The following is a 12,471-nucleotide window of genomic DNA, read 5'->3' on the forward strand; positions in this document are numbered from 1 at the left end:
CACAAGACCATGGGGGAGGGGAAGGGAGGGGGGAAAAAAGTTATAGGGAGGGAAGGAGGCAAACCCTAAGAGACTCTTAAATACTGAAAACAAACTGAGGGTTGATGGGGGGTGGGGGAGAGGGGAAAGTAGGTGATGGGCATTGAGGAGGGCACCTGTTGGGATGAGCAGTGGGTGTTGTATGGAAACCAATTTGACAATAAATTATTAAAAAGAAAAAGAAAAGAAAAGAAATCCATGTTCAGTGAGTTCACAGAAGTAAAAACAGAAAACTGATTTCCACAGCCAAGGTGCAGATGCAGAAATGGCTATTGAAAAAGCAACATGCTAATTTAGGTCTTCTTAAAAATTTAATCCTTTTATGCATCAATCAAAATATCAAAGTAATACCCTACTAAACGAACTTCTACAAAAGATGTATAAAAACAAAATAACAGAAACGATAAAAATGACAATCTATTTCTCTTCCAATTTTTATGTGGAAAATAACAAAAGGTAAAAAGTCAGTATTATGGCATCATTATATAATTTAAGTCCCTTTTCCTCTCAAGCCACCCCTACACCCACAAAGACCCACTGTTTATATTTTAGGTCATGTCATTTCCACAGGATATCAACATTTATACAATAATATTTGTTACTACCTCCACAACTATATATTTACCTAACCGTAACACACACACACTTTCGTAACATAAAATTGTTATATATTTTGCTCTCAAACTATTTTTACCATCTTAAAACTTACATATCCACAGTTTTTAAAAAGTATGAACCAAAAACATACTCTTCAGGTTATAACGGGCCACCTATTATAGGTATTCAAATTGTAAATCTGAGCATTTTTAAATTGGTAGGACTCATACACATAAAGGAAAAAGTCTTAAAATTGTTTCAAGAAATAAATGCTCATTCCCCTAACTAAACTGTTTAGGTTGAGCCTAAAATATCACAAGTAGCATTTTTCTAGGTTGTGTTATACTAAGAGCTTGACTAAGTCTTTAAAAGTAAGCCTAAAAATATCAATGTATCTAATTGAGGCACATGAAGGTCTTTCAAACTGAGACAGGGAAACTAAAGGGATCCCATGAAATACTGCTTTTCTGTTCCTTTTCCTACTTCTATTCTTGCTAGGACTCACACCCCTGCCTTACATACACCTTACAGATCAGATAATGTAAGTCCTCCCTATAAAGGTCAAGGAGTTAGTGATTTCTTTGGAGTCTTGCAGCACAAGAGATAACACCTAAAAGTGACCAGGTGGGGTGGTCATGACGGATTTTCCAAGACCCCTGGGCTCCTGGGCATAAGTGACTTAGAAAGGACACCTAAATGTGTGTCTTTGTTCCGAATGCCTGAGAAGACATATCACCAGACCACAATCCTCAATAAAAAACCTGGACTCCAAGGGAAGACAAGTCTCACTCCTCTTTCCAAGTTTCCCAGACACTCCTTTATCTTCACTCTTGGTGTTCAATAAACTCTGTTCTCACTTCCTCTCAGTGGGTGTTGGATTTCCATCTTGCACAAAGCCAAGGACCCTCCTGGCTGGTCCTGTGGGACACCCCCTCTCTCTGGGTCCTCAGACCCAGTCCATCTGCATCAAAACTGCTCCCGCAATTCCCAAATGCCTTTTGGGTCCTGAGCAGTGAGATTACACTAAAATCCCAGCTGCCACAAGACAGCAGACAGAGATGGAAAATACAAGATCTACACATATAAACAATACACAGTGGACCACCTAAGTGTCACCTGAGCAACATACAGGATATCAGCAAAGAAAGCAAGTAGGAGATGACTGGAAGGGTCTTTTTTGAACTGGGAGCTGAGCTGAAACCTCAAAAATAAAATAAAATAAAATAAAAAAGTGCCAGAAGGAGACGATGTGATAAAATGGAGAGAGATAGGAAAGTATGAGCCAAAACAGCAGAAGTGAACCACACAGGCTGCTTTTAAGAACAAAATATTATTAAGGACCTATGTTCCCTGGAAGAAAGAATAAAAAGCTTTATAGAATTATTTTTTCATATGAAGGTTACCTCCTAGTATTTTACTTTAGTTCTTTTGCCTGTTCCATTTCAATTATATGTCCATCCTCATATTTTGAAATTTTTCAATAGAATGCTTCCCCAACAAACAAAACAAAACCAAAAAAAAGTGGCAAACAAAAAAGGTGCGTTCTCATTTAATCTCTAGAGTTGGACTGATTAATAAAGATTTTTTTTTTTTCCAGCTCGTATGAAAATGTTGTCCCATGCAGTTCCAGGCACTAGAGATACAATGAACAAAACCAAGTCCCTGTCTTCATGGAGCTTAAAATTCCAACGAGGGTAGACAGGACATAACAGAATGCAGGCCAGGTGTTTGGGAAAGAAATAATGCAAAGGTACTGGGGACGGTGGGGGGGGGGGGGCAGGCAGGGGAAGGTGTTTTTCACAGAGGTCAAGGAAATTTCGCCTCGAAGATAGTAGTACACTGGAGAAGATGTGAAGGAGGTAAGAGGACAAGTTAGTGAGTATCTGTGGGAAAAGTATCAGGAAGAAAAAAGGATCATTGCAAAAAACCCTGAGGCGGGAACACCCTGAGCTAATGTGAGAAATATTAAGGAAGCAGGATGTCACAGCTGAAGAGGAGTGATAAGAGTTGAGGTCAGAAAGAAGGAGGGGTGGGGCTGGCTCAGATGGTCGAGCACGTGACTCTTGATCTCAGGGTCATGAGTTCAAGCCCAAAGGAGGACGGAGGACGCAGAGCCTACCTGAAACAAGAAAAGGAGGAGAGGGAGGCAGGACGGGGGGGGGGCTACCCAGCATAAGGTCTTAACACTCTGCTCCCTATTCAAATCAGACCACTGACATTTTGCTCAGCATTAAAAAAAGAAACCTGCAGGGCGCCTGGGAGGCTCAGTCGGTTACAGTTCCGTGCTGGATTCTTGATTTCAGCTCAGGTTCTCAGGGTTCTCGTGGTTCGTGGGAATGAGCCCCAGGCAGGGCTCTGCAAGGACTTTCCTTAGAGAGTCAAACCTGCAGCAGGGTATGCAGACGCCTGCAACAATGTGGCTGTCCACTGAGTCCGCAGGTCACCCTTGCGCAGGGGCCATGCTGATGTCCGCATCGTGCCAATTTTAGTATATGTGCTGCCAAAGCGAGCACACGGGCTGTCCATTTAAATTCAGGATGCTGTGTGGCCCTTGCTAGAACAGCTCCTTTGTTTAAGTAGGCTCTACACCCAATGCGGGGCTTGAACTCACAACTGTTGAGATCAAGAGTTGCATGCTCAAACAAAATAAATAAACTTCGAAAAAAAAATAAATAAACTTAAAAAGTCAGACGGGGGGGCACCTGGGTGCCTCAGTGAGTTAAGCATCCAACTCTTGGTTTCAGCTCAGGTCATGATCTCACAGTTCATGGATGAGTTCGAGCCTCGCTAGTGAGGAGCCTGCTTGGGATTCTCTCTCCCTCTCTCCCTCAAATATAAATAAATAAACTTTAAAAAAAAATTAAAGAAAAAAAAAAAGCCTGGAATCTTGAAATGTGGCAAAGGGAGTCAAGCTGTTCCTTTTAGCTAGGATTCCTCATATTCTGGAACCAATCCCCTTCCCAAATAAGTATTGGCTTAAGCAGACTGGAAGCAAGAAAAAAAAAAATCATAATGTTACATAAATGTCAGTAAGAATCGTTAAAATCAGGTCCTAACCCACCCAACTCAAGGTGAATAGGGTACAGAGCCAGCTTCTTTTGTCACAAGCTCTTGGCCTTACACACTACACCCCCCCCCCCCCCCCCCCAGACAAGCCTTTGCCTTACACTCCAAAGAACTTGCAGCCTCTGGTCCTGTAGTGAGCAAAGTACAATCTCCCAACCCTCACCCTCTTCATCAACTGTACCCTCTTCTTTTCCCCTTCCTTCTATCCCTTTTTTCTCCATACTCCAAAACTCCTACCTTTTCTTCTTTTCCAGTCGCTCCACAAATAAGAGCGTCCCCTTGCTCTCCCAACCCACTATCCAATCCCCAGAACCAAACCCAGTTGGAGGACAAAGAGCACCTTACTCAGCACCTAGGGTGATAAACAAGATAGACACAGCCCTGCTCTCGCTGAGCTCACCGTCCAAAGAGGAACGACATAAATTATTAATGGTGCAGGGAATACCACAAAGTGGCATTGAGAGTGATGAGAAACAGAGAAGAGACAAGGTAAAAGAATTAAATCAGTCATCCCAATAGCGTGAGGGCCAGTAGAAGGTGGTGACAGATGTCAAGCCTCCTTGTAACTTGCTTTCACAATCCCCTCCCCTCCACATATGACCTCAACTGCTCATACCCTGGACAGGACAGAACACTTCTTGGGGACGCTGAGCTAAAAAGGCACCTGTTTTTTTTTTTTAAATGTTTATTTATTTTTGAGAGACAGTGAGCACGTGAGCAGGGGAGGGCAGAGAGAGAGGGAGACACAGAATCCGAAGCAGGCTCCAGGCTCTGAGCTCTCAGCACAAAGCCCGGCGCGGGGCTCGAACACATGAGCCGTGAGATCATGACCTGAGCCGAAGTCGGGTGCTTAATCGACTAAGCCACCCAGGCGCCCCCAAAAGGTACTATTTTAATATGATTAACTTATGTCTCCTTTTCCTGAGGTAGAATTTATATGCAGGTAGGAAAAAGATATCTTTAGTGTTGAGTAATAAAGTAGAAAAATACACGCTTTCAGCTAGGCAGACCTGGGTTCAAATTCTACCTCCACCATTTGAGTGTGGCCTCAGGCAAGCTATTTCACTTTTACCACAGTTACTCATGTGGAAAACTCAGACAAAAAACATCTAACTTGCTAAACTGTGGTGTGAAAAAAAAAAAAAAAAGTCCCGAAACAAAAGCCCCTGCAAAAAATGCCCAGCACAGGATCTGACATAGTTATCACCCTACAGACAGACATCTGCTGCTCCAACCCAGTCAGAGCTAACCAGTGAAGGAAAAACAAACAGACAAACAAAACCAATGTAAAATAAAAATCGTGCTGTAATGATTTATCATTTTTTACTTAAATTCCAATTAGCTCATATACAGTGTAATATTCGTTTTAGGTATACAATATAGTGTTTCAACGTTACCCGGTGCTCGGCACATCAAGTGCCCTCCTTAATTCCCCGTGGCCTATTTACACCAACCCCACCCCCCCTCCCCTCTGGGAACCATCAGTTTGTTCCCTAAGGTTGAGTCCATTTCTTGGTTGGCCTCTCCCTCTCTCTTTTTCTCCCCCTTGGCTCATTTGTTTTGCTTCTAAAATTCCACATGAGTGCAATGTCTCTCTGACTTATTTCACTTGGCATCATACCCTCTAGCCGTATTCACGTCATTGCACTATAACTATTAAAAGGTTCAAATCTACCACATTCCTATACACAGCACCGTATCCACAAGATGCCTAATATTCATTACTTAATGCCCAGATTTGTCCTTTTTCTGAGGAATCAAAGCTAACAGAAGCTGGGGCCACCCAGACACAAGGAAGAACTCTGTTGTGGACACGGAGTTTCCTCAGCCTCCTCATTTCATGGATCCAAATACTGATGAAAATAGTGACTGCTTGTTACTGTCACTCCCCTTATAAGAGCAAATATAGAAAAATACAGAACAAACAGTGCTCCACTTCTGCCTTTGGAGTTCGTCCATAACATGAGACTGTCACTAATTACAGAACTTCACAATGTGATCACTAGAAATCTGAATAGCTGGTATCAGCAACCTGAAAAGGAGGTTGGGGTGTTACAGGCTTCCTAACTTGCTTATGTTCTCAATTTCATCTCTATTAATATTAATTTCACCAGCCCATGGCCCATGATTGTCCCAGCACGATGACAGACAGACGGAAGGACGACCAAAGGAAGGAGGCAGGCAGTTAATGAGAAACTAGAATAGCAGTGTGCTTAATCTATTTAAACAGAATCACTGTATTTTAAGAGCCCCAAGAAACTTCATTTTTTAAAAACGATTTTTGAGTGTAGTTCACACACAATGTTACATTAGTTTCAGATGTACAATTACATTAGTTTCAGATGTACAACACAGTGATTCGACAACTCTATACGTGATGCTGTGCCCACAAAGGCAGCTACTATCTGTCACCATACAACACTTTTACAATATACCATTGACTATATTCCCTAACCTGTGCCTTTAATTCCCATGACTTCCTCATTCCATTAACTGAAGCCCGTATCTCCCACTCCCTTTCATCCATTTTGCCCATCCCCCCACCAGACCCCCTCTGAAAGAAACCTCATTTTTAAAAATAAGCAGCTGAACTGGACAACCTCTAAGATTCTAAGAATGGGCAACAACCATCATGAAGCAAAGATCCTATGGTCCACTTAGTGAAGGTGCGCATGAGCGATCAGAGATGAGGCTGAAGAAGCAAAGGGGCCAGACTGTGACAGACCTTCAGGCCATTAGAAGAATTGTTCGTTTTATCATAAAGGCAACAGGAAACCAATGATGTTTTGTTTTGTTTTGTTTTTAATGTCTATATATTTTGAGAGTGCATGTGGCGGGGGAGGGGGGGCGGTTGCAGAGAGAGAAGGGGAGAGAGAAGCCCAAGAAGGATCTGGGCTCAGCACCGAGCTGGACGGGCAGGGCTCAATCTCACAACCGTGAGATCATGACCCGAGCAGAAATCAAGCCTTGGGAGCTTAACCAGGTGACCCACAATGAGGTTTTCAACACGTTTTATAAGCATGTTCCGATTTACATTTTAGAGAGATAATTCTTCTAAAAAGCCTTCCAAGTACAGGTTACCCTGAACTGAGTTTTAAAACGAGACAAGAGCAAGGTCATTTATGGATAGATAAAATCACCCCTTCAAAGGCACAGAGGCATGGAAAAAATAAAAAAGTAAACAGAGAAAGAAATACAAAGTACAAATACATACTGAGGACGGTGTGTAAAAAATTACACCCTGACTCCAAGGTCACATTGCTAGTCCGTGAACTTATGTCTCTGACTCAATGCCCGGCTTTGCACAGAGAACTTTTAACCTCACAGTGGCATGGAACCAGAAATCTGACCTTTCTGAACAAAACAGATAAGACAATAGAATAGGTAATATAATGTTTGGGTCTTAAACTAAATTAACTCCTCAAGAGAGGTTTCTCCTAACAGTTCACACTAAAGCTACTGTACCTTATTCGTTTCCTTCATAGCACTTAATATCATCTAACATTATATACATTTCTATATAAGAAAATAAGCCTCCCCCACCTGACTTTAAACAGTATGTCTTCTTGTTAACCACTGTACATCTAGCTCTCAGCAAAGCAACTTGCAAGACTGTTTACGTGTTAAGTGTATTTCCAAACAGCTTTGGAAACCAACCCCTAGCACTGAAACTCCTACTCATACCACTGCTGACTACTCAATGTCTATTACAAAGCAGAAAGTACTTGTCTAGAAGAATTCCCTCACCCTGATTTCTTACTAAAAGCTATGAAGGAAAAGGGACTAAAAATCACTACTATTGCTATTGTTAGTAATGGCTGTGACTTAATGTCTGTGATACTGTGTTAGGGGCCTTTATATATTAGTCTTAAAACAATCTTCATAAAATCGGCAACATAATTCCTACTTTACACAGGAGAGATCTAAGCTCGAACAAATCAAGTAATGTGACTTCCCCAAGGTCACAAACCTTGTAAACTAGAGAACCAGGATTAGAACCCCCAGCCTAGATGACCTTAGACATCATATAACATTATATCACTTTCTACCATACTGGAGCTAAAATATTTTCTTTATGATTAGCACCATAAACCAAAAAAGCAAAAACCTAAAAAAAAGGGAACAATGTACATGTAGCCTGAAAATAGTAGGTAATTTAATAAATTAGTCCTATCACAAAATTTCATGAAATTTGCATTTCATTTCAACGCACTAACGTAACAGAGGTTTACAGTCATAGCATATTATAATAAATTCCTCCTCCATATTTAAAAAGAAACACTTGTTTGCGAGTTAAGTCTTGAGTGTAACTACTGCATAATCCTTAAAACAAGAAGCCAAAGGTTCAAGATAACCCAGTGGCTAATGAAATTAGAGCTCTAAATTATAATCCCTTTTATTTAAAATAAAAGTCATCCTGAGCTGTCTCCCAACTTAAGTCAGACCATGATATTCCTGATATCTTATTTTTAGCAATCTAAACTGAGGTGAGGGGTGCCTGGGTGGCGCAGTCGGTTAGGCGTCCAACTTCAGCCAGGTCACGATCTCGCGGTCCGTGAGTTCGAGCCCTGCGTCAGGCTCTGGGCTGATGGCTCAGAGCCTGGAGCCTGTTTCCAATTCTGTGTCTCCCTCTCTCTCTGCGCCTCCCCCATTCATGCTCTGTCTCTCTCTGTCCCAAAAATAAATAAACGTTGAAAAAAAAAATTTATAAAAAAATAAAAAAATAAAAAAAAATAAACTGAGGTGAAACACGTTTATTTATCTTCTTCTGCTTAAGCAGCTCCCTCATCTTATCCAAATGATGTATTTTGCTATTTCTCATCATCTTTACCAACTTCCTAAGCCATTGTTAAACGCTAGAAAACCAGAAAGTGTCATAGTTAACCAATGATACATTCATACAAATGACTATCATGAAATCATTTTATATCATATTGTCAAAGAACATTTTAACACACAAAAAAAACCCCACAAAATGTTTAAAAATATATAACTGAACATACAAATTGTTGCTTATTTTGCCGATGTATCTATGATGTACACGCCTACATGTGTCTACACTGTCTGCATGGATCTGTGTATGATGGAAGAAAGAAAACAAAATATTGGGGGGTAGAGCAGAACCAGAATGTTCGGTGATATGCAGAACATTACCATCTGACTAGTTTTGATGCTTTGGATTCTCACTAATGTAAAATAAGGAGTAACTACCACCTATAAGGTTTTCAATAAAGCTCTAAAATTATGTAACTTCTTACCACAAATAGCAACTTACACTGACACCACTTTATAGCTTTCAAAGAGCATTTTTAAAGTATCTGATTCAGGGGCGCCTGGGTGGCGCAGTCGGTTAAGCGTCCGACTTCAGCCAGGTCACGATCTCGCGGTCCGTGACTTCGAGCCCCGCGTCGGGCTCTGGGCTGATGGCTCAGAGCCTGGAGCCTGTTTCAGATTCTGTGTCTCCCTCTCTCTCTGCCCCTCCCCCGTTCATACTCTGTCTCTCTCTGTCCCAAAAATAAATAAACGTTGAAAAAAAAAATTAAATAAAAAAAAAATAAATAAAGTATCTGATTCAGTTGTTGTTCCTCTGTTAACCTATTCTATACAGAGCGTTCTGAGCCAGCATGAGGACAGAAAACATGACTTCTTCAGAATCCTAGCACCTAACATATTGCCTGACAAAGGAACCGACTAGTTGGTAATTCAAGGAGCTAGATTACTGAACATTCCCTGAGAGGGCAATATAACAGGCACCTATCTGCATTTTATAACCGACAAAATCCTAAGAACAATAAACTGATTTTCCCAAGGTTCATCAAAGGAGACTAGAGACTGACTCATCTACGCATTTAGGCAAAATGAGAAAGGGAAATAACAGAAGGCTACAGTCACACAGCCAAAAGATTTGACCAGAAGGTCAAGGGAAGGAAAGTAGAATGGACAGTTGTAGTAGAGGCTGTTAGGTGTCAACCTACTTTTCTTCCTAACTCGATCCTGCTCCGTGAAACTTAGATGAAATGGCTGGAATCATTTGGACAACAAAAAAGAGGATCACAGCCTACAATGGTACAGCACAGAGGTAGAAGGGACCAGGGTCCTGGAGGGCCACAGAGTCACCATAACCGTCCTAGACTTCCCACCTCTAGATCATTTACATGAGAGGGCAATACACATCTATCTTGTTTAAGCCATAATTATTTGTGTTTCTCTTGTGTTTATCTTGTGTGAGCACAACCTAACCTCAAAGTATACAATAATCAAAGAATTTCTAGGCCGAAAAGACTCAGACTTACTTACGTCTCCAGCAGTCTTGCCAATATATCAAATAGACTGGCACTCTCCAAAAACTTTTTTGGAAGAGGTTACTTGGATGAGCAATAAACCATGAAAGGAAGTCCTCATTTGCAGACATGCCATCCCAGCCTTACTCATGACAGTTTGCTCATTTATAATAGTTAGGCAATAGCATAAGGTATTGATGTGTAAAATAGTAATGGAAATGCTACAACAGAAGGAAATGAAATATGTTGCAATATGTGTTTTTAAGAAATAGAAACACGAAGTAATTTTTCATCCCCTCACATGAGACCTAGCATTCCCTCTACAAAGCTGTCTACATTAATAAAAGCTCCACGATAATCAACAGCATCAAGGCACTCCCTTTTTAACTCTTCTCATCCTCTTTTCTCTGGAAACTGTCCTCAAGGGTAAAGACAGGAACTGAGTGTCTAGGCCAGGGCTGTACCATACGGCCCTGCCCTTCTGGCCAAAATCCCAATTCTCTCTCTCAAAGATCTACAACTCTGAGCTTAAAAAGAGGGACAAAAACCTTATTAACTGAAAAATTCAGAAATATCTGAACTCTTGCTACTAAAGCCCTTTTCCATTTTCAAAAGCTGAAGTGCTCAACTTCTAGGATTCCCAGAGATACATTAATATCTTTCAAATGTATTTTCTTTTCCTTAAATAAGCCAAAGTAGGTTTCTAATTTTACTTGCAACCAAAGAAATAACTTGATAGTTTCACTAACGCAATGTTAAAACGAAGCTAATTTATTAACATAAGTTGGTTGGGACTTCATCACTTGAATTTCTCTTGGACTAGTCCAAGCGCTTTTAAGTCTGATTACAACACAATTCTGAGCATTTCAAAAGGTCACGACTCGGGGTTACACAATGTTGTATGATCCCACCAGCACCGGATTTTTTTTTTTTTTTTTTTTTTTTTTTGTAATTAAGTACTTAAAACTTTCTGATGACAGCACTTGGACCTAGATGTGACCTTAAGAGATTCAATCAGTTCAACCACTAGTTTCATCATCTCTCGTTCCTCTTCCCTTCAGACTGAAGAGCTTGCTCAGTACTTGACAACCCTTTGCACACCTTTCTTTAACATGAGCTCTTCCATCTTTCAGAGAGCTCTTTGTCGGTCATATTTAGCAAATGAGCATACAGTACACCCAGTTAAATGTGAACTTGACACAAATGACTTTTTTGGCCTAATTATGTCTCAAATATTGCATGATGACTAAAAAACTATTTGTTGTTTATCTGGAATAAACAAACAACAAATAAATGTAAGCCTACTGTACTTTATCTGACAACTCCAGTTCTGCGGAGCTGAAAGAGTCGCCCCATAAAATTTACAGACTACCCATTCCCTTCACACCACGAAAACAGTGAATTAGGAACAAAAGTTTAAGTGAACGACACAATGACACAGACTATTGGAGCTGAAGGGGGCCCTGGAGGTAGCTAGCCCCATGTCCTCACCTTAAAGATTAGGGGAAGATGGTCCAATGTAGTTGAGTGACCAAATGGGTTAGAGCAGGACTCCAAATTACAAATAACTACAAAGATTCTTGATTTTCGTTTGTTTTAAAAATTATTTCTAAAAACCCAAAAGAGAAAAGAAGTCAATTTTATGGCTCCAAACAATATTCACATACCTGTCACCTCAATGGTCATTTCACATTAGTAAATATCAAGTCACAAAACAAAACAACAAAATATAAGCAGTTAAGAAATCGCTCTTGTAAGTGGGATAATTTAATGAAATTATGTACGTAAAACATAAAACACCTAGTACAAGTTGTGGCCCATAACAAGACATCTAAATGTAGTTCCCTTCTCCCTGCCTGTTTACTCAGTAATACTAAAGTATCACAATAGCTTCCTATCTTTTGTCTCCAAACTCTATACATCATCTTCAACTTCAGATCAGCACTGCATTCCTAATACATCTCCCTCAAAAGCATTCCAATTAATACACAATGCAAGATGTTCTATCTCTTTAGATATCAAATTGCCAATAAAAACATTCCTAAGTCAAATCACCAAAAGTTCACCAAAAGAATTTTAGTGATTTCATTTAGAAAGCACTGTGTAATAAAGGCAGAGTATAGACTCAGGGTATACACTAGGTGTAAAGTATAAAGTATAAAGGAGGGAGGACATCGTTTCAAGCTGGTACTTAGGAAACTGTGGAAGCGGCAACAGGAACTACAACTTCAAGGACAGACAGTATTCTGACTGGTGAAACAGGAAGTTAAAGAAAGTTTCAAGTGGAAGGAGCTTTCCGAACAGGGCATGAAGGCAGAGAAGCAAATGCTTTACAATCTAGCTCTACAATTTTGCAACTGTATTTTTCTTTCTATCGTGCCCCAACAGGGGCGCAGATGCTGATCAAGTGTCATTTCTGATAGACGGCTGGTGTGAGCCTCTTACCTCCACACTTGTGCTGGAGCTACGTCCTCCCCAACAACAGGGA

At 40.5% G+C, this 12,471-nt stretch overlaps 1 protein-coding gene and 1 non-coding gene across 4 annotated transcripts in view; both read right to left on the reverse strand.

The window, feature by feature from the left end:
• The window catches only part of SOAT1 (sterol O-acyltransferase 1), an 84,836-nt gene that overhangs the window by 26,821 nt on the left and 45,544 nt on the right, over positions 1 to 12,471 (reverse strand). The gene's annotated exons all lie outside the window — the stretch shown is intronic.
• On the reverse strand, positions 3,047 to 3,149 carry LOC123587079. Its single transcript, XR_006707139.1, has one exon. It is a non-coding gene; the product is annotated as a U6 spliceosomal RNA (small nuclear RNA).

Source organism: Leopardus geoffroyi, chromosome C3 (genome assembly GCF_018350155.1).
Source record: "Leopardus geoffroyi isolate Oge1 chromosome C3, O.geoffroyi_Oge1_pat1.0, whole genome shotgun sequence".
Taxonomy (NCBI): domain Eukaryota; kingdom Metazoa; phylum Chordata; class Mammalia; order Carnivora; family Felidae; genus Leopardus; species Leopardus geoffroyi.